Here is a 24,601-nt window from a genome sequence, read left to right as displayed (position 1 = left end):
TTAATAGCTGATTTTAAATATGATGGTTAAACTTTAAAAGTCTTCATTCTTTTAATGTAATTCTTCCAGCAGGGTGGCTATAAACTGTGTAAACACCACATTTTTTTTGGGGGGGAATGCTTCTAAATGCCTAGAATTTGGGTCAGTAATAACAATTAAGTTTTACTCCGCAAGTTTGTGGATAGTATTTCCATTTGCCAAACTGAAAGTTTGGACAAAATTTTTAAGTTGAGTGTAAATATCTTTTAATGTAATCTGAAGAGGATCGTAAAGTCCAGGCAATACTTTATTCAATTTTTTTCTAATCTGATATGTTTTCTAATCTGGTTCTGGGAACTTGAATTTATCGGTGGGAATGTGGACTCTTTCAAGTCTTGTGATTTGGTTGTTTCTTCATTGAAAACACAGCGTCCTCTATAAAACTCCCTGATCGTCAGATTTAAGGTTTCAGCTTCTGTTTTTCAAGTTCTCATAACTTGGCAGTGTTAAGTTGGGTCCTGCACTCATGTGACTTTGTGTCACATGACCTCTGCAGGGCAAGGGAGGGGCTGAAACCCCCGCGAGAATTGGGCGTTCCCGCGAGTAAACCCTCCTCTCGCGAGATGCATACCTTAAAAAGGAGAGCCCGCGTCCTCAAGCTTCAGACAGGCGCGCGGGCCCCACGGTGCCTCGCCCTGATCCCCGGGAGAGCCGTGCCATTAAAACTTTACATGCCATGTGTACCGGACCTCTCTCGTGTTTTTCACACTCCGCCGTACTCACTTATTTTTATTTTACTCGCATTTAATTTTTTATTTTACTTATCATTTGGTGCCGAAACCCGGGAGAACTCTTGGGTCCCTCCCCATTTTTTTCTTTTTTTTTTCTTTTTTTCTCTTTTTCTTTTTACTCTCTTTTTGAGCCCTGGACTCTCCGACCCACCAGCAGCTTGACTGTGAGGTCCCACACCAGCGCTCCGCTTGCAGGCGTTGCTCCCGCCACTGCCGCCACTGCTGCCCCGTGCCTGCCTGGACCGTAAGCCTTCTTCCCCAGCCCCACGCTCTCCGGGAGAGCCGGCGGCCTTCTTCCCGCCCCGGGCTCTGCTGAGAGTCTGCGGCCATCTTTCCGGCCCCGAGCTCTGCTGAGAGCTCACGGCCATCTTTTCGGCCCCGCGCTCTGCTGAGAGCCGGCGGCCTTCTTCCCGCCCCGGGCTCTGCTGAGAGCTCGCGGCCATCTTTCCAGCCACGAGCTCTGCTGAGAGTCCGCGGCCATCTTTTCGGCCCCGAGCTCTGCTGAGAGCCGGTGGCCATCTTTCCAGCCCCGCGCTCTGCTGAGAGCCCGCAGCCATCTTTTCGGCCCCGCGCTCCGCTGAGAGCCGGTGGCCATCTTTTCCCGCCCATGTGCTCTCTTCTGGAGCACCGGAGGCCATCTTCCACTGCCACCGCGGCCGCAGCCACCACCGCCGGGGCGTGCAGGCTCCGCCGGCCGCCAGGCTGCCAGTTCCACCCGCCCGGAGCCAGGCTCCTTGGGTAATGCTGGCACCTATTCTGCTTGCCGACCTCCTGCACGGGCCAGGACCTCTGCCTGCCGCTTGGACCTCCTAAAACTGCCGTTCCAGCTCGGCGCTCCAGTCACCGCCAGGACCTCTGGCCGATTTGCCCCGCCCGCCCTGAGCCAGGCTCATTGGGCGGCGCACAGCCGGCTTCGGTGTCCGCCACAGTCACCCGCGCCAGGCATAGCTCTACTTGCTGCTGCTGCTCCGTTTCACCCGCCCAAGCCAGGCTCACTGGCGGTGCTCCTCGGGGCCCAGCCTCAGCGACTGCCACGTGCCTGGAAGCCATTTTGTCTCCACGCCGCGGGCCCGGCAAGCCATGCCGCCTGCGCACCCCCACTGATCCTGCCTGCGCCAGCCGCCAGTGCCGTCCACACCAGCCACCGGCATCCACGCGCCCCAGCTCCACCACGCTCCCAGCAGCTTCTCAGCGCTTCTGTCGCAGCCAGCGCTGGCTGGCAACACTTCACTCCGGTAAACTGCCTTCTTCCCTTGGTTAGTGGGTTCCAGACTTGGGTCTTCCGGTCCACTGGGACCCAAAAATCCAAGCGCTTGGTGACCCATTGTCCCCCGGTCCACTGGGACCACCCTGCGGATGACCAGGTCATCCTCCGGTTTTGAGAAGGAATGAAGACGTTCTTCCCTATCTCTTAACCTCTGTTTCCGAACGATTGAGCAGGGAAATCGGGGACGCCCATTTCCTGTTCTTCGTTTCCGCCCGCGAACCAATTATGGGGAGTCGAACCTTTATACTAGCAGATGCCCTGAGAGCCTGTCTGCCTTGATACGAGTTGGAAAATAGGTTGCGGTGGCCCAGGAATAGTTAGGAACTTTTATAAGCGGTCTGGTATCCCTCCAAATGCTCTCCCCCATCAGCTTCCATTTATTTTCCCGCCAGCTGCCATTTTGTGATGGCGCATAGTCACTGCCTGGTGATGTCACAGTCACCATCTTGGCCTGCGCCAGACTGCAATTTTGCTGGGTGGCCCGCTCGGGCGCGCCCTAGGTGCTGCGAGAAACAACAGGCCGGGGCTGGGGCGACACTCTCTGTCTGCCCGTGCGGAGTCCGCGTTGCCATTCTTGCTGGACACCCGTCTCGGGACGCGCTCTTTGTGAGTATAGGTCCGTCGCAGCTGACAGAACCTTAACATGGCATCTAAGTTTTAATTCCAGAGAGAAACAGGCGGAGATGGAGCATACACTCTTGACTTTGCCAAAAAGCAGATCCCTAGTAGCTGCCCTTTGGCTGGCGGTGGCGGCTCAGCCCTCTGGAGCGCCACCTAGGTGTGGAGGACTGCAACAACAACTACCTCCAGGAGCCTGCCTCAAGTGGGGCGAAGCCAAGCCCACCAATCAGACTGTGCCCGGCGTACGGCCAGGAGGGCCACTGGAACAGTGCCCTTGGAAAAGGATGAGCCGCAGGTGCCTCAACACAGGGGGAGCACCTTTCCAGGCCAGGCCCCGCCGCTGGCCCTACTCAGCCTGGCTCCTGGATCCCTCAACCTCCATCCTCTTTGCCAGCTCAGGGTAGCTCTCCAGGTACTGAGTAAGCCAGTCTCCTTTTTGGTCGCCTGCTCAATCTCATGTTTTGTTTTTTTCTTTAATAGCCCTTGCCTGTTCAAGCCTCCTCAAGCGCACATCACTAAGCTGTCCAGGGTAACCTCCAATTCGCACTGCAGCTATGCACCCACCTGCACCCCCTTCTGGGGAACTGGACTCCCGACTCCTCCCGGCCTGGGGCCCCTGACGACGCCCCTTGACAGCAGGAAGAAGCTAGAGGGTCCAACGTCATCCATTATCCCTACCATCAAAAGGCCGGAATGTTAAGTTGGGTCCTGCACTCATGTGACTTTGTGTCACATGACCTCTGCAGGGCAAGGGAGGGGCTGAAACCCCCGCGAGAATTGGGCGTTCCCGCGAGTAAACCCTCCTCTCGCGAGATGCATACCTTAAAAAGGAGAGCCCGTGTCCTCAAGCTTCAGACAGGCGCGCGGGCCCCACGGTGCCTCGCCCTGATCCCCGGGAGAGCCGTGCCATTAAAACTTTACATGCCATGTGTACCAGACCTCTCTCGTGTTTTTCACACTCCGCCGTACTCACTTATTTTTATTTTACTCGCATTTAATTTTTTATTTTACTTATCAGGCAGTGGCTTAATGGATGTATTTGATCTTCTGAAAGGTAAAGATTCATCTAGGCTGGTCTGAGATTCCCCCACAGTGGCGGAATGACTATCTGGATCAAAATCTATGCCGTCTTCATCAAGTTCTTCATTAACCAGAGCAGCTGAAGAGGGTTTCATACATACAAAATCATAATTCTGGCCATACAAAAACTTCAAAGTTTCTTCTGTCTTCTACTCACTGAACAAACTTAAACTTTAAGTAAGTTTTTATTTTGTTTTCAGAATTGGGGATGGTACCCAGGAGCATTCTACTTTTGCACCACACCCCCAGCCTTATTTAAAAAATATTTTTTTGAAACAGGGTCTCACTAACCAGAATGGTGGCGCACATTTGGTAATCCCCGCGCTTGGGAGGCGGAGACAGGAGGATCACACAGGTTCGAAGCCGTGCTGGCTTAAGAGACCCTGTTTGCAAATAAAAAAATATAAAATAGGTCTGGAAGTGTAGCCTTAAGGTAGAAGGGCTTCCAGGAACCCCAGTACCACCAAAAAAAAAAAAAAAAAAAAAAAGGAAGAAAGAAAGAAAGAGTTTCACTAAGTGCCTGAGTGCCTCACTAAGTAGCTGCGGCTGGCCACAGACCTGCGATCCTTCTGTCTCAACCTCCCAAGTTCTGGGATTACAAGACTGTGCCACCATCCCTAGCTTAAGTACATTTATCTTTGCAACTCCAGGACACACTTTCATGGAGCCGGAGATTGACCTAGAAGCTTGGTTTGATTTGGCAAATTTCATACTCTTAAAATTCTCAGCACTTTTCTTTACTCTTACAAGAGTTATTTCTGACATATTGCATTTATTTTCAAAATTTCCTCAAGTTTCTTTTTAATCTTTCATGCAAACAATGAGCTGAAGAAATCGCAGTATTCGCCATCTGTAAGGGAAGTCCACAAGCAGCAGCTTTCTCTCGACTGTCCAAGCTGCAATGGCCTGACTGCTTAGTGACATCTACTTACTTTCTGTTCTTTGTGTGTAGAGCAAAGCTTTTTGATCAGCTTTCTTCTTCATTATGCTTTTTTTTTTTGGTGCAGCTGTGGCCTTGTACCCTCTGCATTTGGTCTGTTTTTCTGGTAGAACGGAGGAAACAAATTCTTGCTCATATAACTGGTAATATCACTACAAAAGCTAGAAGAATTACATTCATACTGTTCTTCAAACTGACCAGGATTATCAATAGCAGACTTTTTTTTTTTTTTTTTTTTTTGCGGTACTGGGGATGGAATCCAAGGGTGTTCTGCCTCTGAGCTATATCCCCAGCCCTATTTTTATTTTTATTTATTTATTTATTTTGCGGGCCTGGGGATGGAACCCAGGGGCATCTGACCTCCGAGCTACATCCCCTGCCCAATTTTTTATTCTTTATTTTGAAACTGGGTCTCACTGAATTGCCAAGGGCCTCACTAGGTAGTAGCTGAGTCTTTTCATGAACCATGATCTTCCTGTCTCAGCCTCCCGAATGCTGGGATGACAAGCATGCGCCACCACGCCCGGCTCAATGGTGGACATTTTAATAGATTTCCTGCATAACTGTGCTTCTTCTGAATCTCGCCTTTCCTTTAGCAACTGACAATCAGGATGTCTTTCTTTTTCTTGAACCCATACTGGAGTTTGGGGAAATTTGGGCTTCAAAAAATTTAGATGCTTTGGAACAAAAATTGCTACAAAAAAAGACTTCCTTTCAGCAATATCATAGACTTTTTTGGTTTGGGTAGAAATATTGCATGATTTCTGTTCCAGTATAATTCCCCAGCTTCTTCTGATGGGATGGGTAACCACCAAGTTTAATAGTAAACTGCTCATCCACACATCACTGTAGTGAGCAGGTATGATGACGTCACTCTCTCACAGGAATGCTATAATATCCTCTTCTAGAAGTTGTTCAACAATACATAGAGCTTTTCTCTCAAACTCAACTTTTTTTTTTTTTTTTTTTTTGCGATACTGGGGATGGCGCCCAGGGGCATGCAACCTCAGAGGTACACCCCCAGCGCTATTTTTTTTTTTAATTTTTTATTTTGAAACAAGGTCTCACGAAGTTGCAATGAGCCTCACTAAGCAGCTGAGGCTGGCTGCGAACCCATGATCCTCCTGTCTCAGCCTCCCAAGCACCGAAATGATTACAAGCGTGCGCCACCGTGCCCGGCTTCAAACTCAGTCTTCCTTTACACAGTTGCTTCTAGTTCTGTTTTTCTCTTAAAAGTATCCTCTTGCTTCAGGGCACTTGTCTACTTTACATCTGCATTTCGGGAGGCATAAGAACCCCGGGTCCTGGGATCACCAGAGCGTGGCCAGATGTCCTATTGTATTTATTTATTTATTTATATTTTATATATATATATTTTTTGCAAGTCTGGGGATGGAACCCAGGGGCATTTGACCTCTGAGCTACACTCCCTGACCTTATTTTTATTCTTTATTTTGAAACAGGGTTTTATTGAGTTGCGGAGAACCTCACTAAGTAGCTGAGGCTGTCCGTGAACTGTGATCCTCCAGTCTCAGCCTCCTGAATGCTGGAATTACAAGTGTGTGCCATCACGTCCAGCATTTATTTATTTATTTATTTATTTGAAAGCTAGGATTACAAGCGTGTGCCATCACGCCCAGTATTTATTTATTTATTTATTTATTTGAAAGCTGGGATTACAAGCGCGCACCATCACGCCTGGCATTTATTTATTTATTTATTTATTCATTTATTTTTGCGGTACTGGTGATTAAACCCAGGGGCATTCTACCTCCAAGCTACACCCCTAGCCCTATTTTTTATTTTTGGTGGTACTGGGGATGGAACCCTTCTACCCCCGGGCTACACTCCCAGACCTATTTTATATTTTATTTGGAAACAGGGTCTCTTAAACCAGCAAGGCTGGCTTCAAACCTGCACCATCCTCCTGTCTCCGCCTCCCAAGCTCTGGGATTACAAGCGTGCGCCACCATGCCTGGCCCCAGCCTTATTTTATTTTATTTATTTATTTATTTATTTTTGGTGGTACTGGGGTTCCTGGAAGCCCTTCTACCTCCGGGCTACACTCCCAGACTTATTTTTACATTTTTATTTGGAAACAGGGTCTCCTAAGCCAGCGCGCGCGGCTGGCTTCAAATCTGTGCGATCCTCCTGTTTCTGCCTCCCAAGCGCGGGGATTACAAGCGTGCGCCACCACGCCCGGCTTATTTTTTATTATTTATTTTGAAACAGGTTCTCACTGAGTTGTGAAGGGCCTCACTAAGTAGCTGAGGTTGGCCACAAACCTGCAATCCTCCTGTCTCAGCCTTCCAAGTAGTGGAATTATGCACCACCATGCCTGGCACTTTAAAAAAAAATATTGAAACAGTATCTTACTAGGTTGATGAGAGTCTAACTACATACTGACACTGTCCTTGAACCTGTGATCCTCCTGCCTCAGCCTCCTGAGTACTGGGATTACAGGCATGCACCACCATGCCCAGCTGAAGAGCCTTTCTAATTTGATCCTTGCTTTTCAAATTCGGTCATAAAATTACTACTGAGTAATTTTAGCATTGGGGCTAGCATTGGAAAGGTCCATTTTTGACCTTTCAGTACTAATTTCCCTAATCCTTAAAGCAAAAGACTCTATCTTTAATCTAACAAAGCAGTTGTTGCAGGGACTCGTTAAGCCTGAGCTAATTCACCGCATTATAGTGGTATCATTCCCCCTATTTTTAGTTTCTGGATTAGCAAGCAATCAATGCAAAAAGACTTCTCTTACAAGTTCACTATATAACCCCATTGGGTTGATCAGACCATACAATTGAAAAGGAAACTGGGTAAGATTCTCCCTCTTATATTTCTTCTTGACCTTTGAGCATGTAATGCTAACATGTAATCATCATTTTATGGTGTCCAAAGATTCTTATTTTATCAAAGTGCAGATAGGGACACATACATAGAACAAGTAGGTAACCCGCATTGGAGCTGTGTGCGGTGTTGGGTTGTAATTCCATCTGGTTTTGTGAGAGGGAATTGGCAGTCAGCTGGGGGTGAGCAGAATAGGAGAGACAGTGTCAGCAGCCGGAGTAGGAATAGGGACCGTGATAAAGACCAAGGAAGAGCCAGGCGTAATCCCAGCATCTGGGAGGCTGAGACCGGAGGATCGTGGTTCGCGGACAGCCTCAGCTACTTAGTGAGGCCCTTTGCAACTCAGTGAGACCCTCTTTCAAAATAAAGAATAAAAAATAGGGCTAGGGGTTACAGATTGGAGGTAGAATACCGCAGGGTTCCATCCCCAGTACCAAAACAAAAAAAAAAAAAACAAAAAAACAAAAAACAAAAGACAGAACAAGATGCCCCGGCACATTTCCAGGCAGGTCTTATAGGTGTGGGCAAACAATGGGGGACAGAGACATAGACGCGATGTGGCGGTGGGACCTCTCCCGGTTGACATGCCTGCCTAATGTGTGAGATTATTACTGTGCTTGTTTCACACCCGGGAGAACAGAGGCCTCACCTGGGAAATATGCAGAGAAGGGTGCCGGCAGCACTGGTGACCACCACGATAACACACGTGAGCACCCTCCGCCCTGTGACCCACAGCTTCCAAGGTGACACCCCCGGTCCTCGGCTTCACCTGCCGGCCATGCGTTCTACTTATGTGTTGCTGCCTCTCTCCCAGTGAGAGGGAGCAGCGCCACGCACTTGTTTCGCATCACAGCCAGGAGTGTAGGTAGCGGCCACTGCTCATTGGGTTTCTTCCGACAGGTGGCAGGTGTAGGCCCGGTGCCCATTCCATAGAGAACAAGAAGAAAATAAAAAATCTTAAACCTCCTCGGACAAGGGTTCTCCTTCTCATTATATTTCTGCAAGTCTCTTCCCAGGCTGCCCAGAATCAAGCCCTTGGATACTAACAAGTGGCGGGTGAAATTCACACCAGGCAGTCTGTCAAGGTCTGGAATTGACGCCAGTAATCCCCACTGGGCTATTTTTGCAAAGGTGTAGGATTTGTTCTCTTAAATTACTTTGAACATACTTCCCATGATTGTAGAGGCACTTTTAACAAGACCCAGAAAGTCTGGCCGAAGGCATGAGAGGAGATTGTGATTATTATAAAGTGTGTGTGTGTGTGTGTGTGTGTGTGTGTGTGCGCGCGCGTGTGTGTGTTACTGGTGGGAATTGAGCCCAAGGGAATTCTACCTCCAAGCTATACCTCTAACCCTATTTTATTTTTATTTTGAAATGGTGTCTCACTCCTTTCCAAGGCTGTCCTCGAGCCTGTAATCTTCCTGTCTCAGCTTTCCAAGTCCTGGGATTAAAGGTATGCATCATCATGCCCAGCTTTATTTATAAAGATTTTTGAAATTAGTTATGACATCAGCCATAAGTACCCAAAAGATTGCTATAGTAATTATCATGCTCTTTTCTTTAAAAGCCACTGCAGCAGGACAAACACATCAACACATCACTTATTAATTATTTTCATTATTTTTTTGCCAGCTTCCATACACCAGTGAAAAGAATAATTTGCAGAATTAGTGGGAGAGGCTAATGAGACATTTAATGAGAGAATAATCAGGTGATGTTTCATTTGTGTTAAACAGAGTAAACAAAGACATTTACTCAAGTAACAAAGAAAGATATGGACTAGGTCAGAATAGAGAACATTCGTGCTACAGGAGACCGAGCAAACAACACTTAGTGGCCGCTGAAGTGTCCCCTCATCTCCCATCGGAGAAAAAGTGATATAATAGACTGTCTTTTGGCTCATCGTTTTCATGGAAAGTTTGTGTAGTTATAGTAGCGTGGTACAGGCCCACTGGTTTGGGAAGCCTGTCGGATTTCACGGACACCGTCTGGGTCCATTTCTTGCCAACACCACAGAATGATGCCGATTAGGTCAATCATAACAGCAATGTATCTGACTCATGGTTCTCAAGGCTAGGGAATCTGGAACAGAGGGGCCATATCTGATGAGGGGATTTTTACTGCATTTATGCATTACAGTATAGCAGAAGACATGAGAGAGAGAGAGAGAGAGAGAGAGAGAGAGAGAGAGAGAGAGAGAGAGAGAGAGAAAAGCAGAGCCCTGGGGACCTCACCACCTCTCACATGTCACAACAGCAATTAAATTCCAACATGAGCTTGGGAGGGGCACGCAAACCATCGCAGCCACTTTCCTAACTTGTTTGATTAAGCAGCCAATGCCTTGTTTTAAGAAATAGCTGATAGCAGGAAGAGGACAGATAAAACATGTACAGATTGTATTTATTTTTGTTATTTTTAAATGCTAGAGTAATCAAAGCAGCCCACAGGAGTGGGAACGCACAGGCTCCCAATGAAGGCAGGCTGGGGCTAGATGTACTTGGGGTTGGTATTGGTGTACCGTGTCTCCGACAGTCTGCTGCCGAGGCCTAGTAGTCCTCCAGGTTCATGTCTTTGGTTTTGGTGGTGGTTATTAAAGGTCCACTGCCCAGAAGGCATGGTAACTTAAATCTAGGCTAACCTGAGTGTGAGAAGCCACTCTCCCCAAAGTGGCAGGTGACTGGCTGGGGAGGCATGTATGGACTTTCCAGGGGCTGGTCCTAGGCAGTCTGAGAGTCACAAGACGACAGCTCAGAAGAGGAAGCCTGAGCATGCTAAGGGGTATTCTCATATAGCCAGGGAGGCGGCTTCACCCATCTCACTGTGAGCTAGTCCAAGGAGGAAAACAAAATATTGTTCAGACACCTGCTTGTCTGTTTCTTGCAGTTAGGGAACGGAGGAAATGTCTCTGGATTTCAAAGGCCTACTATCAACATTACTTGTTAAAAAGTGTTGGGGGGTATGGGGAGGGCACAAAGGCTCTAAGAAACAACCCGTGGCTGGCAAGAGCTTGACTTTTGCGTTGAATAATAGTGTTGATCAGGGAGCTTTGGCCTCCGCGTGGTGGAACAGCTTGAACCGTGATCTTTGCCGAATGATGGATGTAGGGAAAGCCAGCAGATGGTTTACAGTGATCTGGCCAAGGCGCTAATAGCAACGGAGCCCAGTGCTTGCGAGCGATTGCTTAGTCAGCCGAAGCCCCACACGCTGCACAGGCCAGGGGGTGGGCTGTTCCAAGGTTGTGTAAGGACAAGTGCTGGCAGGGCAAAGCACATTTCCCCTAATCCTGTGCCTCCGCTAGCACACGGGGCACAGCTCTGCAGAGCGCCGCCGTTCTCTAATGAGGCTTCTACTCATTTATGTCATTTAATGCTCCTAGGACATTATCTCAGATCTTTGCGTGATATTCAGAGCTGACCAAATTGAAAAAGTTTACATGTGTGGAAGTTGTCTTCTGATGCTAACTTTCTAGGTTCCCCCCCCCCCATTATTTATTATGGCTCTATGCATGAAACAAAACTGGATCTATTAAAAAGAACATGTATAGTAGTTTCAAAGTAGGAGGGGAGATTTTAGAGACCCTTAAATAGCATATGTATACATGCACTTACATGCATACATTACACGCACACACACAGATTGGGTATCCTTTATCCAAAATACTTGAGAGCAGAAGTGTTTTGGATTTTGGATTTGGAATTTTTGCCTATATATAATGAGACATCTTGGAGATGGGACCCAAGTCCAGACATGAAATTTATTTATGTTTAGCATACACTTGTGTGTGTGTGTGTGTGTGTGTGTGTGTGTGTGTGTGTGTGTGGTACCAGGAATGGAACCCAGGGGCTTTCTACCTCTGGGCTACACTCCCAGACCTATTTTTTATATTTTATTTGGAAATGGTCTCACTAAATTGCTGAGGGCCTCACTAGCTGAGGCTGGCTTCGAACCTGTATGATCCTCCTGTCTCAGCTTGCATACATTTTAAACACCAACTTAGAGGGTCATTTTGTACAATGTATTTATTGTACCTGCTATTTGACTGAGACCCAGCACATGAAGTCAGGTGTAGAATTTTTCACTGCTCAGAAAGTTTCAGATCTTGGAGCATTTTGGATTTTAGATTTACCCCCATACAGATATTCTAGAGGTCTCAACTTATTCTGAAACCTTTCTTTTTTATTTTTGTTTTTGTGGTACTGGGGATTAAGCCCATGGGCATTCTACCTCTGAGCTATAACCCCAGCTCTATTTTTTTATTCTTTATTTTTGAAACAAGGTCTCACTAAGTTGTAGAAGGCCTCACTAAGTAGCCGAGGCTGTCCATGAACCGATCTCCTCCTGTCTCAGCCTCCCAAGTACTGAGATTTCAAGTGTGGACCACCACACCTGGCTCCATCCCTCAAACCTTTCTACTTGAGTTAATTCATTAGGATTTTGGTTACAATGATATTTAACTATGGGAAAGAGAAGATACCTCTATAGTGGCTTAAATAAGATGAGATAGTTTTTCTCACGTGATTAAAAATTTTGGAATTAGCGGGTTTCGGAGTAACAATTAGACAACGTCAGGGCCGACAGTGTGTGATTGTCTTGGCTTTTTCCTTTGTAAATTCAAGATAGCTGTCATAGCCATCTTGTCCAAGGGAAACAGGGAAGAGGGCCATGGCCACTTCAAAGCATTTGTCTGCTTCTGTCTCGTGGTCCTAACCTGATCATTTAGCCATGTCCAGCTGTAAGGAAGACTCTCGGCAGGCAGGCAAGATGAAGAGGCTGTGAAGGTGGTGGGGACAGCCATTCAAAGGATCTGTCTTCCTTAGTTTGTGGACTGGACAGAAAAATTCCTCTCTGGCTGGTTGCCCATCACAACTGAAATCATTCTTTATTCTGCCTCCAGTACAAGATTTTCATGCTGAAAGCAGTCACTCAATTTTTGGTCTTTAGGGACAGCCCCTGATAATATATATCTTTTGAAGCAAGACACTCATTCAAGAAAACCAGTCTTTGAGGGGTCTTAAAGCCTAGACTTTGGCTCTGTAGGGTAGCAACATCTGCTTTCAGTGGTTTGAAATCTGAACATGCCTCAGAGGTCGCATCTTTACTCTTCAGCAGTCCCACTACATATTTGACAGTGAGTTAAATTTTGCTGAAAGGTAATAAAGAGTGAGAACTCAGTGTCTGACAACAGGCTCCCGGTGTGAAACAGACGGGGCACGGCAGGATAGTCAGGTATCCAGGTGAACTGCAATGCAGTAGCAAAGAGCAATTCTGGAGTCCTTCTGAGGATATACCGAAACCACATGAAACAATGCCCCGTGCTTAGACACAGAACAGGAGATCTGTATTCTAGTCTGGCTCCATCTCCATCCAACCATGAGAACTTATGCAAGTCATTAATGTCTCTAGGATTTAAGGTGTGAAATGATGAAGTTGGGTGAGGAGCCTTTGCTCTTTGTTTATTAATTTGCTTATTTTTCTATGTATTTAGTGCTGAGGATTGATTCTGGAGCCATAAGCATGCTAGGCAAACACTCCACCACTGAGCTACACCTCGAGACTCAGACCTCTTTTTTTGTGTGTGTGGTACAGGGATTCAACCCAGGGACATCTTACCTCTGAGCTACATCCCCAGCCCTTTTTAATTTTGGTTTTTCTAGGTTGCTGAGAGTCTTACTAGGTTGCTGAGGCTGTTCTGTGATCAGACCACTTTAAAAGATAAAAAAGACCGAGTGTGGTGGCACACACCTGTAATCTCAGTACTTGGGAAGCTGAGACAAGATCGCAGGTTCAAATCCAGCCTCAGCAATTTCGCGAGGCTCTCAGCAGCCTAACAAGACCCTGTTTCCAGATTTAAAAATAAATAGGACTGGGGGTGTAGCTCAGAGGTAGAATGCCCCAGGTTTTGATCCCCAGTGTCCTCCACATATGAAATTTAAATAATAAATAAATATAAAAGATAATGATGTTTCCACAAGGCTTACCACTAGTTTATATATTAATTCAGTGAATTAAAAATATATAGCCTGAGGATTAGATATCATCCATTAAAGCTGATCATTGCAATAAAAATAAGAGTAGTGTTACTTTTTCTTTGTAATCAGAAGTTTCATTTCCTGCATTCCACATACAGCCTTTAAAATATGACCAGCTTGGCAGAGTACAAAAGCCCACGAGTCTGAAATTAATTGGCAACACTGAGTATGTACATTCAAGTGCTTATTCAAATGTATAACCTCTGACTAACTACTCAACAGTTATCAAAATTTCCACTAAGATTATATTTTTATGAGCTGCTAAATCTACATCTCTTGCCCAAATTGCTCTGCTGAACATATCCAGCTCCCACTGAACAGGAGTCTCCTAAACAAGTTTAAAATTGAGTGCATCTTTTTCTGCAATCCTGCTTCTCCTCTTCTTGAGTTTCCTGCTCCGTTGAATGACCCCTCCATCCAGCCCTCTGATCATCTTTTCTAAGCATCTCTGTATCCCTGTATCCCGTGAGTTCATTGCCACTAACCTGGTCATCACCACTACTTGTGGGTCATGCCGGCATCTAGCTAGCATCCCCTATTCTGGCCTCCCACTCCAATCCATCTTCACAATCTTTCTGAGATGCAAATTTAATTGTTCTTCCAGCTCATAAAATACATACTGAGTGTTTCGTACATGCCAAATTCTGTTCAAGTCCCTGGGGGTTAAGTAGTGCTCAAAGCACAGTTCGTGGAACGTACATTGTAGGAGAGATAGACAATAAACAAATCAACAAGTGAAAATATAATAACGCCACAGGGATAAGTGCTATCAAGGAAAGGAGGAAGGGAAGTTTTTAGATAAGTGCTCCAGGGAGATGCTAGAGGGGCGGCATTTGAACAGGATGAAGGGAAGAAGGAAACAGAGTGAAGATCAGAGGAAAGAATGTTCCAGGGTGAAAGGCTCTGAAGTGGGAGCTTGGTGTCTGTGTCCAAAAACAGCCCAAGGGCAGTGGAGAGAGAATGGAGGAGAGGAAACTGAGGAGGCGACAGGGACTGGACCACCAAGCAAGGTCTTGGCAGCCATTATAAGCTTTTCTGCAGGGTAGAAATGAGTCCTGACTCATGTTGCAAAATTCTCCCTCCTCCTCCTCCTCCTCCTCCTCCTCCTCCTCCTCCTCCTCCTCCTCCTCCTCCTCCTCCTCCTCCTCTGTGGGAAATAAGCTGCACAGAATCAAGAGCAGCCACAGGGAGACCACTTAGGAGGTTTATACAGAGTTTTAGCAAGAAATGATAATGGATTAATTTTATTGTATTTTTGTATCATGGCAAAATAGAGACAACGTAAGGTTTGCCATTCGAACCTGGTGGACAGTTCAGGGCATTAGGTATATCCACACTGGGCAGCTGTCACCGCTCCCCATCTCTAGAGAGTCTTCATCTTTTCCAACTGAAGTTCTATACACAATAAATAGAAACTCCCTTGTCTTCTCCTCTCAGGCCCTCGGAACCACCACTCTCTTTCTATAAATTCGATGATTTTTGGTGCCTCACATGGGAAAACCACACAGTGTCTGTCCTTTTGTGACTGGCATATTTCATTTAGTATAATATATCCCCAAGGTTCATCCGCCTTTTTACCATGCATCAGAATTTTGTTTCTACTTAAAGCAGAATAATATGCCATTAGATGTATGGACAACGTTCTGTTTGTCTATTCTTCCATTGGTGGACTTCTGGCTCGTTTCCATTTTCTGTCTATTGTTAATAACACTGGTATGAATAGGGATATGCAAATATCACTTTGAGACCCTGCTTTCAATTCTTTGGGGACGTACACCCAGCAGTCAGATTGCTGGATCACATGGTCATTCTGGTGGATTTATTTCACAAGAAGAGGTTACAGGACTCTACCTCTTTGCTTAAACATTTCCAGTGGCTTCTTACTACCCTCAGGACAAAGTCCAAAGTCAGTTTAACGTGGTTCAAACCTCTTGCACTTCAGACAACAAAACCGAAAGTAGACAAATGGGATTACAACTAACCAAAAAGCTTCTGCACACAGCAAAGGAAACGCTTAGCAGAGCGAAGAGACAACTTAGAAAATGGAAGAAAATATTTACAAACTATGCATTTGCCAAAGGCTTAATACCCAGAATATATAAAGAACTCCAGAGACCCAAATAATCCAATTTAGAAATGGGCAAAGAGCCAGATGTGGTGGCACACATCTGAGCCGGAGGCAGGGAACTTGTTGAGTCCAAGGAGTTTAAGGCCACCCTGGACAGCATAACTCGAATAGATACCTCACAAAAGAAGACGTATAAATGAGCAACAGGTATATAAAAAAATGTTCAGCCTCTCTAATCACCAGGGAAATGCAAAGCAAAAACCCAGTGTGGTATCACCTCATTCTAGTTAGAATGGCTCTTATCAAAAGGATAAAAGATAAATGCTGGAGAGGATGTGAAGAGATGGAAACTTTTATGTAGTGTTGGTGGTAATATAAATTAGTATAGCCACTATGGAAATTGGTATGGAGTTTCCTCGAAATATTTAAGTAGAACTACTAAAGGATCAAGCAAGCCCACGACTAGGTATGTATGTATCCAAAGGAAATGAGATCAGCACGTTGATAATAAACGCCCACGTTTATTGCAGCACTCTTTGCAATAATCCAGAACCCAACCCGATATAGATCAGTGGATGGACAGAGAAAGAAAACACAGTGTGCAGACACAATGGAATGCCGTTCTGCAGTAAAAAGAATGCAGTCCTGTCATTGGCGGCAACACGGATGGACCTGGAGGATGTTAAGTGAAATAAGCCAGGCACAGAAAGACAACTACGCTATGGTTTCGCTCGTAAGTGGAGCTTAGGAAAGCTGGTCTCATGAACGCAGAGTAGAATGGTGGTTACCAGAGATTAGGGAGAGTAATGGAAGGCAAGTATCGGAAGAGATGGGTTAATGGGTGCAGAGGATCTCCCTTTCCCATCTCTAAGGAGTATAAAGCTCACCTGAGGCAGGCAAGTTTTTTTTTTTTTTTCTTTTTAGCACCATTCTGGCCAGACAAGATACTTTGAATACCCCAGCTTCTAACTCAGGCTCTCACAAGGGAATTGCAGATAAAGCCAGACCCTTGGAGAATGCAGCTCTCAGAGGCATGTTTGCAGAAATGAGGTCAGTCTCCAGGAGGACAGAAGGGTGCCAAGGAGGCTGCTGACCGTGTGCCTGCCACGAAGAAACCTTTATTATTTATTTATTTATTTATTTATTTGTTTATTTATTTATTTATTTTGGTGGTACTAGGGTTCCTGGAAACCCTTCTACTTCCGGGCTACACTCCCAGACCTATTTTTATACTTTTTTATTTGCAAACAAGGTCTCTTAAGCCAGCGCGGCTGGCTTCGAACCTGCGCAATCCTCCTGTCTCCGCCTCCCAAGCGCGGGGGATTACAAGCGTGCGCCACCACGCCCGGCTCGAAGGAACCTTTATAAAAGTTCTGTAGGAGAAATCTCTCTGCCCTTAGTGCCAGCCGTAGTTGAATGTTCCTGAAGCACAGTCTGATTCTGTAATTAATCATATTAATCTGCTTTGGCTGCTAAAAGGTTAAGAGTCCATTGTGACCCAGCTCTAGCAGATGAGTGGACTTCATTCTGTGCATAGTGTGAACTCTTAACTCGGTCTTATTTCTCCTATTTTACGTCCTTCTAGAAAAATCTCGTGACACTCTTTGTACATTTTTTTTTTTTTTTTTTTTGCAGTACTAGAGATTGAATCCTGGGGCATTCTACCTCTGAGCTAGCCCTATTTTTTTGTTTTTTTGATTCTTTATTTGAAACAGAATCTCATTAAGTTGCAGAAAGCCTCCAAGTAGCTGAGGCTGGCCATGTGAACCTGTGATCCTCCTGTCTCAGTCTCCCAAGCGCTGGGACTACAAGCCTGTGCCACCATGCCTGGCTTCTAAATGTGTTGAGTGTGTGTAAATCTAATTTATTTTCTTGGTGCTATATAGTTTTCTATTGCATGTGTGCACTACAGTTCAATTCTCCATCCCTTTATTGCCAGATATTTGTTTTTTCCCCCGTTCTTTCCCAATTACAAAGGGGGCTACGGGATGCTCCTGTGCAGATATGTGTAAGAGTGTGCTGAGGAATGGGACTGTTGGGTTAGAGGATATGCTTATTTTCAACTCTGAGGTGTTTCCAAATCTCCCTCAGAGCTTTTGCATTCATTCACATCCCCGCCCGCTATGAATAGATTCTCATTCTCACATTCTGCTCTCATTGTGAAGTATTAAAAATTCCCCAATATAATACGTTTGAAATATCTTGGTTTAGGCCGGGCATGGTGGCACACGCTTGTAATCCCAGTACTTGGGATACTGAGACAGGAGTAATCACAGGTTCAAAGCCGGCCTTGGTAATTTAGTGAGTCTCTCAGCAATCCAGTGAGACCCTGTTTCCAAATAAGAAATAAAATGGGGCTGGGATATGATGCATACACCATAAAGTTTGCCCTTTTAAAATGTACAGTTTATTCCGGGCGTGGTGGCTCATGCTTGTAATCCCTGTGCTTGGGAGGCGGAGACAGGAGGATCGTGCAGGTTCGAAGCCGGCCGCACTGGCTTAAGAGACCCTTTTATTTAATTTCCAAATAAAAATATAAAATAGGTCTGGGAGTGTAGCCTGGAGGTAGAAGGGCTTCCAGGAACCCCAGTACCAATAATAATAATAATAATAATAATAATAATAATAATAATAATAATAAATAAAATGTACAGTTTAATATTTTTTGGTATATTCGCAAAGATGCACAACCATCACCACCATCTGATTTTAGACCATTTGAATCACTCCCCCACCAGCACACACAGACAGCCCATCTCCATTAATAGCTGCTCTCAGTTTCCTTCCATCCTCATCTCCCAGCCCCGGGCAATCTCCAGTCTGCTTTCTGTCTTTATAGATTTGTCTCTTCTGGACATTTCTTAAAAGTGGAATTGTACCACACAATCCACTTTGAAATAAGATGGGGCTACAAAGGACTATATTAATGAATTATGGGGTGATTTTGCATGTTGTGAATTATGTAAGTGGCTAACTCGGCTCAGATGCATTTTTGCTTGCATTTAAATGTCAGTTTTTACTCCAACATAAGTTATGATGAACAAATATGTATTTTTAAATCCTGGCTTCCTATCCCTGGCATCTTTCACCTTCAAGGATTCCCCAGAGATCAAAATCTTCCTTTTGAAAAGCATTGGTCCGGAGCAAATCATAGTCTAAACACAGCTCTTGAAAGAACAGAGCTAAAATTCAGTTTTGTTTACATTTGGCTGAACTAAAGGGGGTCATTTCAAGAAAGAGTCAAGGACTAGAAAAGGAAATGGCTTGGAATGAGTCTGAAATATTTAATGTTTAAAAAATTGGGGAGCTAGAAGAGAACTTCCAGCTACTGACAACTGCATGATTGAAAAGAAATGAAGGGTTAGGTGTCCAGCCAAACCAAAGTTCTTTAGGGACAGAAATCATAAAGTATATATTTATATGTATATATAATACAGTATATAGTGAAGACATGAGAACATAGGTCACTAAATCACTCTAGGGAACGCATTTCTTGAGAATTGAAGGTGGGGGTGGGGAAGAGAAAGGGTGATCCCCAATGAACAGAAAATTTACACCCAGAATACTTTTAGCCCACAAGACCAAAAGAATTGGGTTAAATAGAAACACAGGTTAATTCTTATCAGTAAGTCAAATATAATGTTCACATATTTTGTTCTCCTAACTATTCCAAAGCAAACAATGAAGGTGGTTATTGATTTTCCTTGCACATTGTGATAGGCAAAAATGATGTTTCAAAAAAAATTTTATGGACTTAAAGTTCAGCATTGTATTATTTTTAGTGGAAGTCTTCTTATTTTTATATTGGGGCTTGAAAATACAAGTTATTTCAATGTGTCTTTCAGTGTTGATGTGCTATTATTCCCCCCTCAAAGTATAAATTCTTAAGAGATGCTTTGTAACACAGACACACAACATTTCACACATTCCTACAGGGGCTTAACAAATGCTACTTGCTTCCAGAAACAGATAGTGACCGTGGACACTGTTATACAGGCCAACACCGTCAAGGAAAAAGGTGTATATCAAGACCTTTGGGTATGCTATAGATATAAGCACAAATTGGATTATAATATAAATGCAGTATGTTTTCTTGACTTGAAACTTCAACTTTTTCTCACCAATTAGCCTCATCTATTTATCCTGCTTGTAATTAGAAAATTGCCAAATCTAGTGATCTCCTGATTAAAGAAGGAGACTTATGTAATGTCTACTGTAACACTTCAGTAACTGCGACTAATAGTGAGAACACAGTCTTAAAACAACAACAGAGTTGGATGTGAGGGCGATCTGGCTGTGACATCTGTCACCCCGTAGATCGTCAGGGTTGATTCAGCTGATCTGGCTGGTTAGGCGGGTGTTTCCTTCCTCCCTCACCACTCCAGTGTGTCCCTCTTGAAGCTGCACGCTCGGTCGAAGAGGACGACCTTCCCCGAATAGAGGAGGACCGGTCTTCGGTCAAGGGTATACGAGTAGCTGCGCTCCCCCGCTAGAACCTCCAAACAAGCTCTCAAGGTCCATTTGTAGGAGAACGTAGGGTAGTCAACGCTTCCAAGACTCCAGACACGTCCACGTGAGGCGCTGCACGTGGCAGTCTGCCTTTCTTAAACAAAACAAAACAAAACAGAGAGTCTTCTTAAAAAACTGGAGTTTATTACTTTCAAGAACATACATAAACTCAGCCGTGTGTGGTGGCGCTCGCTTGTAATCCCAGCATTTGGGAGGCTGAGACAGGAGGATCGTGAACCTCGGATAGCCTCAGCTACCACTTAGTGAGGCCCTTTGCAACTCTGTGAGACCCTGTTTCAAAATAAAAAATAAAAAATAGGACTGGGTGTGTAGCTAAGAGGTAGAATGCCCCTGGGTTCCTTCTCCAGTGCCACAACAAACAAACAAACCCCCCAAACCCCCAAAACAAAACCATACATAAACTCAAATTGCAGGCATGGTGTTTTTGTGTCCAGGGTCTCCTGGACTATGTTTATATCTCATCTGTGATGGACGGTGTAGACACCAAACCAGCAGTGTACTAACACACTTAAGGCAGACTCTACGAAAAGACATGGCAATGTTAGGAGTCTGCTTATTTTATTAATTTACTTACTGGGATTTTTTTCAAAGACCAATAGCATAGCCTCTTTTGTAGACTCTCCTACTTCCAAGTATTTAGGTTACCAAGGCTTAGTTAATAATACCAAAGTTTGGCACCCCAGGTACTCACCACAGCTGTAGGCAGTTAGTGGGCTGCCACATGCACCATAGACGCAGTTAACATCTGGAAAGATGGCTTCAAGGACATGTTAAACATTCATTATCCTAAATCTTTTCACTTCTGTTCCTGCACGATGACATCACCTAAAAGCAGCCCTACTTAACGTAGAAGTGGTTCTCACACTTTGCTGTACTAGATCCCAGGGCTGGGGCCCACTCGCACATTTTGATTTAGTCATTCAGGGATAACACTTTGCTGTACTAGATCCCAGGACTGGGGCCCACTCGCACATTTTGATTTAGTCATTCAGGGATAGAGCTTAATAAAGTATACATTTATCATGTACCTACAGGTGATGTGTGTGTGTATATATATATATATATATATATATATATACAGGGTCTCACTGAGTTGCAAAGGGCCTCGCTAAGTAGCTGAGGCTGTCTGTGAACCACCATCTCAGAGCCCGTCTCAGCTCCCCTTCCCCGAGTGCTGGGATTACAAGCGTGCACCATCAGGCCCGGTTTACCTACAGGTGATTTTAATCTAAGTGATACTATTGACCATGGTATCATTTAAGCAGCTGAACGTGAATACACCAAATTTTCCCATGCTGTGGGCCACTGGATTATGATGGAGGTAGGCGCAATCAATTTTCCTATGAAGAAAGTTTTTTTGCAGCTGCTGCAAAACTGTTATTATTTTCTTTTTAGGATGTTATTCAATACTTCTTATTAACCTTTTACAGAAGATATTATGTCACATCTTTATCTGGGGATTTAGTGACGGGAAAAAACTCTTTTTCTGAAAAATAGATATCTTTTCAATTGGTGATCCAGGGAATAAAAATCATTTTTTTGGGGGGGGGGATCATAGGAAGTTTAGAGAATTAAGCATGTGATTTCAGGTTTTCAGCAGATTTTTTTTTTTTTTTGGCTCTTTGCTCAATATAACTTTTGAATTTTCTTTCTGATTTAGTTTTTGGTTGTCCCGATGCAAATAGCTTTTTACTATAGCACCTTCACGCCTTCTGAGAAGTAGGGAGGAGAAATTATAAAAATGTAAATAAAATATTTAAAGGGGCTGGAGGTTCACAATGCTACCAACAGCTCCCTATCTCCTGAGCTCAACTGCAAGCCATTCCAGCTGGCCCGGCTTCCTCTTGGGTGCGTCATGATCTTCCTACTGAGTTTGGCTTCTCTCCTTTCTCATGGGTATGCTCTCCCATGGGTGGTCATTCCCTCTTCCCTTTTTCAATGACTCTTTACTGACTTGAGAGTGTTGCATGAACCTACTGTCTTCAGCCATGTCTAATGTTTTGTCTTTATTCATCATGAAAATTGCATTTCTTTCTCCAAAACCCTCATTGCCAAGAACTGGAAACAATTTGCATTCTTCAGAGGGAAAATGAATAGATAAGAATAGATAAGCTATGGAAAAGGCTAAATTCTTTCCCATGTTATGCAAAAGAATTTAGCCTCAAAATATTACAACTATATTATTACATTTATTTGAAATACTACTGGAAATGGAAAAACTATAGGGAAGAGAACAGGTTGCCAGAGGTTGGAGTGAGAAGAGAGTCTGATCAATAAGGGTCCTGAGAGATTCTTTAGGATGTTAGAATCTTTCTTTCTTTCTTTCTTTCTTTCTTTCTTTCTTTCTTTCTTTCTTTCTTTCTTTCTTTCTGCAACACTGTGGATGGAACCCAGGGACATTCTACCTCTGAGCTACACCCCTAGCCCTATTTTTTATTCTTTATTTTGAAACAGGGTCTCACTGAGTTGCAACAGGCCTCACTAAGTAGCTGAGGCTGTCCTTGAAAAACGATCCTCTGGTCTCAGCCTCCCAAATGCTGGGATTACAAGTGTGCGCCACCACACCCAGCTTTTCTGTACTGTTTCTATAAATATCTTGTATCTGTGCTAAAGAATTCTTTGCATGCATTAAAACTCATAGAATTGTGCACTAGTGTGAATTCTATTATATGTAGATTTTTTTTAAAGGGAGGTCACAGAGTAGGAGAACGTATTTCTGAAACTTACATTTGATAAAGCCCATGTATCCAGAATATATAAAGAATTCTCAGAATTTAATAATAAGGAAACAATCCAATGAAAAAATGCCATAAGATATTTATTTATTTATTTATTTATTTATTTATTTATTTATTTTTGGTGGTACTGGGGTTCCTGGAAGCTCTTCTACCTCTAGGCTACACTCCTAGACCTATTTTATATATTTTTTAAAATTTGGAAACAGGGTCTCTTAAGCCAGCGAGGCTGGCTCCGAACCAGTGCGATCCTCCTGTCTCCGCCTCCCAAATGCGGGGATTACAAGCGTGCGCCACCACGCCCGGCCAAAATGCCATAAGATTTAAACACTTCATCAGGTATGTGTCCTAGTAAGAACATGCTAAGTACATCAAATGATGCCCAGCACTGTCATTAGGCAAAAGCAGATTAAAACTTTGATGAAATAGGCTTATTAGCACGGGTAAAAATAGTAAGAGATTAAAAACACCGACAACACTGAGTGCTGGTGAAGATGTGGAACCTCTGGAACTGGTGAGATTGCTGATGGGAATGTAAAATGGGCTTAGCCATTTTGGAAAACAGTTGACATTTTCTTCAGAAGTTAGGCATACCCACATGATCCAACAATTTCACTTCTATATATTGGCCCATGAAAAATGAAAACATATGTTAAAAAAAACACCCGGACATGGAATGATTATAGTAGCTTTATTCATAATTGCTCCAAACAAGAAAAAACTCACATGTTCTTCATCTGGTGAATGGATACACGTGCTGTGACCCATCCATACAGTGGAAGGACTACCCAGCAAAAGGAATGCGCCATGGCTAGAAATGACAACGTGGGTGTTCAGATGTGTTATGAGGAGTAAAGCCAGACTCATCAGATGATTCCCTTATGACCTGCAGAAAAGGAAAATCTATAGGAGCGGAGCACAGGTCAATGACTGTCGGGGGCCAGAGGAGGAGCGGATTACAGAGGGGCCCAGGGAATGTTTACCGTGATACAGCTGCTCTGTAGCTTGGTGATAATTATAGTGTCATTAGCATCTGCCTTTGTCACAGCTCAGAGATTTTATACACTCTAGAGCAAATCTTTGTGTAATTGTACTGGATGATAAAAAGAAAAACCCAATACAGTCCTCAGTGCTGGTACAACTTGACATGATGGGAGTTTCACTTTTACTTTCCTTCCAATTTTCTTTTCAAACCAATGCGCCGAGAGTTGAGTGTTTACGTGTTATCATGCTGAGCATTTCTGGGACTATAAAAGAAGCCTTACATGACTTCAAGTTGTTCAGAATTTCGAGGACAGTTGTTACAATTTAGATTTTTTCTGGTGAGTCATAAATGGTCATTAGATATCCTCACGTAGGGATCACAGGTGGATCAATGTGGCACCTTACAAAATCAATAAGAAAGCTTTGTATGCTTTGGATTACAATGGAGAGGCCCCGAAGAGGAGGCTATATAAGAAACCAACTGGCCTAGAAATGAGAAGGGCAGTAAGAATGGAGATTGTGTGTGTGTGTGTGTGTGTGTGTGTGTGTGTGTGTGTGTGTGAGTTTAGAAAGCTTAAGAAGATTAAGCGTACACATTCAAGAACAAATCAGGGGGGCCGGGCGTGGTGGCACACACTTGTAATCCCAGCATTTGGGAGCCTCTTACCTGGCTGTCCCTGCTGCCAGAGATGCTTCTTCCCCCATAGCTAAACTCTATCCCCAT

At 44.3% G+C, this 24,601-nt stretch overlaps 1 pseudogene across 1 annotated transcript; it reads right to left on the bottom strand.

Moving 5' to 3' along the window:
* On the bottom strand, positions 1-24,601 carry LOC308273197 (putative RNA polymerase II subunit B1 CTD phosphatase RPAP2; annotated as a pseudogene). The gene is made up of 4 exons: positions 24,545-24,601; positions 4,396-4,895; positions 3,670-3,887; positions 1-475 (listed from the first exon to the last, which is right to left on the bottom strand). The product of its transcript is annotated as a putative RNA polymerase II subunit B1 CTD phosphatase RPAP2 (transcript).

This window comes from Muscardinus avellanarius (genome assembly GCF_963383645.1).
Source record: "Muscardinus avellanarius genome assembly, chromosome: 14".
Lineage (NCBI taxonomy): Eukaryota > Metazoa > Chordata > Mammalia > Rodentia > Gliridae > Muscardinus > Muscardinus avellanarius.
The sequence above is the reverse complement of the archived record's forward strand: the minus strand, read 5'-3'. Positions and strand labels throughout refer to the sequence as shown.